Raw genomic sequence first — 6218 nt, 5'->3', positions numbered from 1 at the left:
TAGGTCTAGCCACAGGGACTCTTAACGTTCAGGTGTCTGCATTGGGGGCGCTCTATAATTGTAACTTGGCGGGGAACAGATGGGTCTCGAGGTTTATCAACTCCTGTGCCAGAGCCAGACCGGTTCGGTCCCTAACAGTTCCTTCCTGGGACCTGAATTTGGTCTTGAATGCACTTACCAGTGATCCGTTTGAACCCCCACAGGATGTCTCTCCTAAGATCCTCACCCTTAAAACCATCCTCTTAGTGGCCTTAGCGTCTGCTCATAGGGTGGGTGATCTGCAGGCCCTTTCAGTTAATCCTCCCTACACACCAATTTATGATGATAGTCACCTTGCGTCCAGATCCAGCATACCTTCCCAAAGTGGTATCTAGATTTCACTGTAACCAGGAGATTGTGCTTCCCTCGTTTTGCAGCAATCCTAAAAACCCAGGGGAAGTTAGATTCCATAACCTAGATGTTAGAAGATCACTACTACAGTACATTAACATGACTAGTGTATGGGGGAAGGACCATTCCTTGTCCCTGGCCTTTCAGGGGAGTAGGAAAGGTCACTGGGTGTCCAAGGGTACCATTTCTAGGTGGCTTAGGGAGGCCATTTGTCTAGCATATACGTCCACAGGAGTTCCGGCCCCAGACAATGTCAGGGCTCATTCCACCAGAGCCGTCGCAACCTCCTGGGCGGAAAGGGCAGACGTCTCAATCGATCAGATATGTAGAGCTGCTGCTTGGTCTACACCATCCACCTTCTTTAAACACTATCGGTTGGATCTGTCCTCCTCTGACCTTACCTTTGGGAGAAGGGTACTTCAGGCGGTGGTCCCTCCCTAGGGTGCTCATAATTCTCCAAAATTCTCTCCAGGTGTGCTGTCATTGGTGAGGGGAAAACACCACGGTTACTTACTGGTAGCCGGTTTTTCCTGAGCCCATGACAGCACCCGTAGTTTTCCCTCCCTATTTTTTCTGTTTCTCACACCCTGGTGTGCACGGTTTTGGGTGTTATATATACAGTTATATGAAAAAGTTTGGGCACCCCTATTAATCTTAAGCTTAATGTTTTATAAAAATTGGTGTTTTTGCAACAGCTATTTCAGTTTGATATATGTAATAACTGTTGGACACAGTAATGTTTCTGCCTTGAAATGAGGTTTATTGTACTAACAGAAAATGTGCAATCTGCATTCAAACAAAATTTGACAGGTGCATAAGTATGGGCACCTCACCAGAAAAGTGACATTAATATTTAGTAGATCCTCCTTTTGCAAAAATAACAGCCTCTAGTCGCTTCCTGTAGCTTTTAATGATTTCCTGGATGAAGGTATTTTTGACCATTCCTCTTTACAAAACAATTCCAGTTCAGTTAAGTTTGATGGTCGCCGAGCATGGACAGCCCTCTTCAAATGATCCCACAGATGTTCAATGATATTCAGGTCTGGGGACTGGGATGGCCATTCCAAAACATTGTAATTGTTCCTCTGCATGAATGCCTGAGTAGATTTGGAGCGGTGTTTTGGATCATTGTCTTGCTGAAAGATCCATCCCCTGCGTAACTTCAACTTTATCACTGATTCTTGAATATTGTCAAGAATCTGCTGATACTGAGTGGTATCCATGCGTCCCTCAACTTTAACAAGATTCCCGGTGCCGGCATTGGCCACACAGCCCCAAAGCATGATGGAACCTCCACCAAATTTTACTGTGGGTAGCAAGTGTTTTTCTTGGAATGCCGTGTTTTTTTGCCGCCATGCATAACGCCTTTTTGTATGACCAAACAACTCAATCTTGGTTTCATCAGTCCACAGGACTTTCTTCCAAAAAGAAATTGGCTTCTCCAAATGTGCTTTTGCATACCTCAGCCAACTCTGTTTGTGGCGTGCTTGCAGAAACTGCTTCTTTCGCATCACTCTCCCATACAGCTTCTCCTTGTGCAAAGTGCGTTATATAGTTGACCGATGCACAGTGACACCATCTGCAGCAAGTTGATGCTGCAGCTCTCTGGAGGTGGTCTGAGGATTGTCCTTGACTGGTCTCACCATTCGTCTTCTCTGCCTGATGTTTTTCTTGGCCTGCCCCTTCTGGCCTTACCAAGAACTGTCCCTGTGTTCTTCCATTTCCTTACTATGTTCCTCACAGTGGAAACTGACAGGTTAAATCTCTGAGACAGCTTTTTGTATCCTTTCCCTGAACAACTATGTTGAATAATCTTTGTTTTCAGATCATTTGACAGTTGTTTTGAGGAGCCCATGATGGCACTCTTCAGAGGAGATTCAAACAGGAGAACAACTTGCAAGTGGCCACTTTAAGTAGCTTTTCTCATGATTGCATACACCTGGCTATGAAGTTCAAATCTCAATGAGGTTACATAACCAAAAAAAGTGCTTTAGTATGCCAGTAAAAAGTAGGTAGGAGTATTTAAAACAAGAAAATTATAAGGGTGCCCATATTTATGCACCTGTCAAATTTTGTTTGAATGCAGATTGCACATTTTCTGTTAGTATAATAAACCTCATTTCAAGGCAGAAACATTACTGTGTTCAACAGTTATTACATATATCAAACTGAAATAGCTGTTGCAAAAACACCAATTTTTATAAAACATTAAGCTTAAGATTAATAGGGGTGCCCAAACTTTTTCATATAACTGTATGTATATATATTGTAGGTGTTGTTTATATGCCTAACCTCTTTGGGAGGTCCTCTCAGTGCTCTGTAAACAACTGAAGCGAGGGAGAGGTACCGCCCTTTTATTTCAGACGGTTTCCTGTCCTTGGTGGGGCGGATCCCTCTCTCCAGGTGTGCTGTCATGGGCTCAGGAAAAACCTGCTACCGGTAAGTAACCGTGGTGTTTTCTCCCAACCCTACCACCTGCAGAGCCTGAGAATAACTTCGCTTTTGTCCCAGAGGTTACAGAATGCTCTGATGTCCGGGCTTCAGGATTTACAAACTTCGGGAGTGATCTCCCTAGCTTCAGAAAGGCTGCGACAGGGGTCATTATGCTTGTCTTTTTTGTAAGGAAATCAAACGGGACTTAGAGAATGATTATAAACTTGAAACCTCTAAACTGGCACACAACCTACAAAAGGTTTAAAATGGAATCCATAAACTCTACTACCCCCCTGATAGGGGAAGACTTGGTTATGGCAACCATCGACTTACAAGACCCTTAGTATTGTGTTCCCATCCATACAGTGTACAGAAAACTTGAGATTTGCAGTTACCCAGAGATGTCAAATGCTTAATTTCTAGTTCAGTGTCCTACAGCTCTGAATTTCATCATCACCTCGGGGACTTACAAAAGTCATTGTGGAATTGTCATTTGTCAGGAGGCAGAACATCTGCATCATTCCTTATCTCAACGATTTCCTAGTCCTGGCTCCTTCTGTACCATTGCTCAGCAAAACCTTCAAATTGACATCTCTAGAGTGGCTGGTGAATCCCCAAAAATCAGACTTTGTCCCTTATATCAGGAAAATCTTCCTAGGTATTCTTCTTGATTCTTGAGAACAGACATCCTTCTTACCAAAGGCCAAGCAGATTCAGATGAGTTCCAGAACGGTTATACGGAATCAGAAGAAGGTGTCCTTAAAAGGAACCTGTCGTCTGGGAAAAAAAAAAAAATGCTGGTAATCTGCAGGTTATTCAGTCTTTTAGGCCACATTTACACTTTAAGTATATGGTCAGTGTTTTACCTCAGTATTTGTAAGACAAAACCAGGAGTGGAACAATCAAAGTATAATAGAAACCCGTCACCACTTCTGCATTTTTTTACCACCTCCTGGTTTTGGCTTACAAATACTGATCGAATACTAAACATGTGAATGTGGTCTTAAGCTTCTTTTAACTGAGTCAGGGTTTCCAAAGACTGGAAGTTTCTAAGAGAATGGACATGATGATTTTTCAGGTGGCTTCCGCTGAAAGCTGTTCACTAGTTAATTGAATGCAATTTAAATAAAAAAAGAAAAAAAAAAGTGGTCAAAAGTTGGCTGAAAAGACGTAGAAAAAAAGTTCAGGACAAAAGACACTCATATGTCCTGAAGTAGCTTTTTGAAAAATTTGTTGGATTTACAGGTGTCTAAAAGGCATTGTGTACCCATGCTGTACAAATGCCCATACCCTTTGATAGTACAGGCACCCATATACATTAGTTGGCCAAACTCGCCAATATCGTCAGGCTTGGCTGAGGTCTAATGTGTATGGGTGCCGCTGACTGATGATTGTCAAGGGAAATAAGGATCTGCCAAATCCTTTTGTTCTTTAAGTGATAAATTGCCGCCGGAGACTTCATTTCTCGGCTCTCTCATAGACCACACAGGAGCGCTCTGCAGAGTGAGCACGCCTGTGTATGAGAGACTTGGGTGAAATAGCAGCAGGCCAAATGATCGGACAACGGTCTATCGTGTATGAGGTGGTTTAGTCAAATACAGGTGTATCTCACTAAATTAGAATATCATCAAAAAGTTAATTTATTTCAGTTCTTCAATACAACAAGTGAAACTCATATGATAGTCATTACAAACAGATCTATTTCAAGTGTTTATTTCTGTTAATGTTGATGATTATGGCTTTCAGCCAATGAAAACACACAAGTCATTATCTCAGTAAATTAGAATACTTTATAACAGCTTGAAAAATGTTTTTTAAAATCTGAAATGTATGTTCAGTAAATGCACTAAATACTTGGTCGGGGCTCCTTTTGCATAAATTACTGCATCAATGCGGTGCGGAGGCGATCAGCCTGTGGCACTACTGAGGTGTTATGGAAGCCCAGGTTGCTTTGATAGCAGCCTTCAGCTCGTCTGCATTGTTGGGTCTGGTGTCTCATCTTCCTCTTGACAATACCTATGGGGTTAAGGTCAGGCGAGTTTGCTGGCCAATCAAGCACAGTGATACTGTTGTTTATAAACCAGGTATTGGTACTTTTGGCAGTGTGGACAGGTGCCAAGTCCTGCAGGAGAATGAAATTTCCATCTCCAAAAGCTTGTCGGCAGAGGGAAGCATGAAGTGCACTAAAATTTCCTGGTAGATATCTTCGCTGACTTTGGTCTTGATAAAACACAGTGGACCTACACCCGCAGATGACATGGTTCCCCAAACCATCACTGATTGGGGAAACTTCACACTAGACCTCCAGCAGCGTGGATTGTGGCCTCTCCACTCTTCCTCCAGACTCTGGGACCTTGATTTCCAAATGAAATGCGGAAAATATATATTCTTGTACAGTGTTATCCAGTAGATAGAAAAATATTTAGATTTGAGAGTCCTCAGTGGTTGATACCTTTTTAATGGCTAACTGAAAATATGGTATCAACCACTGAGGACTCTCAAATCTAAATATTTTTCTATCTACTGGCTAACACGGTACAAGAATACATATTTTCCCTATGTAGAATGACATAAATCCATGCGACACATTCATTCCTGCTCTGAAAGTGTTAAAGGTCATCATCAGTTTATATTCTGAGACTCTCCTTTCTCTCTGAGATTTGAAGTTACCTTTTAATACCAGTAATTTCATATCTTTTATGCTGTGATCAGTGGAACAAAAATGCTTGGCTACAGGCAGATCTATTCTTTTTTTTCTGTTATTGTGTGGCGATGATGATGCATCCTTGTTCTAAGTTTTTGCCCTGTCTCCCCTACATAAAGACCCGCAGCTGGACATTTGGTACATATAATTAAGTACACTACATTAGATGTGATACAGCTGAACGTACCTGGGATCTTATAGTCCTGATGTGAATTGGGGATCTTTATCTTGTCTGTGGTCGTTATAAACGGACAGGTTTTACATTTTTTCTGGTTGCAGGGAAAGGTACCTGTAGCTGGTGGAGATGACAGGGAGCTTTTGACAATGATGCTTCTTAGATTTGGGGGCTGCCTGAAACACAGAAGTGGGGGGTCTGGAAATATGGATTGTAATCGGGCATCTTTTTTGTAGTAAGGGTTGTAGTTTCCGTGCAGCTCTTCTTAGCGCCTCCAGATTTGGATTGTAGGTGACTACTAGAGGCACCCGGTTGCTTTCTTGTTTAATTTTGTAATGTAGGAGATGATTCCTTGATATTCTGGTGGCTCTTGTAATCTGGTTCTCAATTGTTCTTGGATGGTAGCCCGGTTTCAAAAAGCTCTTTCTGAGGCCATCAAGGTGTTTGTCTCTATCAATCTGGTTGGAACATATCCGATTGTATCTGATAGCTTGGCTGTAAACAATAGTTTTTTGT

This window comes from Phyllobates terribilis, unplaced genomic scaffold (assembly GCF_046119375.1).
Source record: "Phyllobates terribilis strain yellow unplaced genomic scaffold, ASM4611937v1 Scaffold_8__6_contigs__length_399053987, whole genome shotgun sequence".
Lineage (NCBI taxonomy): Eukaryota > Metazoa > Chordata > Amphibia > Anura > Dendrobatidae > Phyllobates > Phyllobates terribilis.
This window is presented reverse-complemented; position numbering follows the sequence as displayed.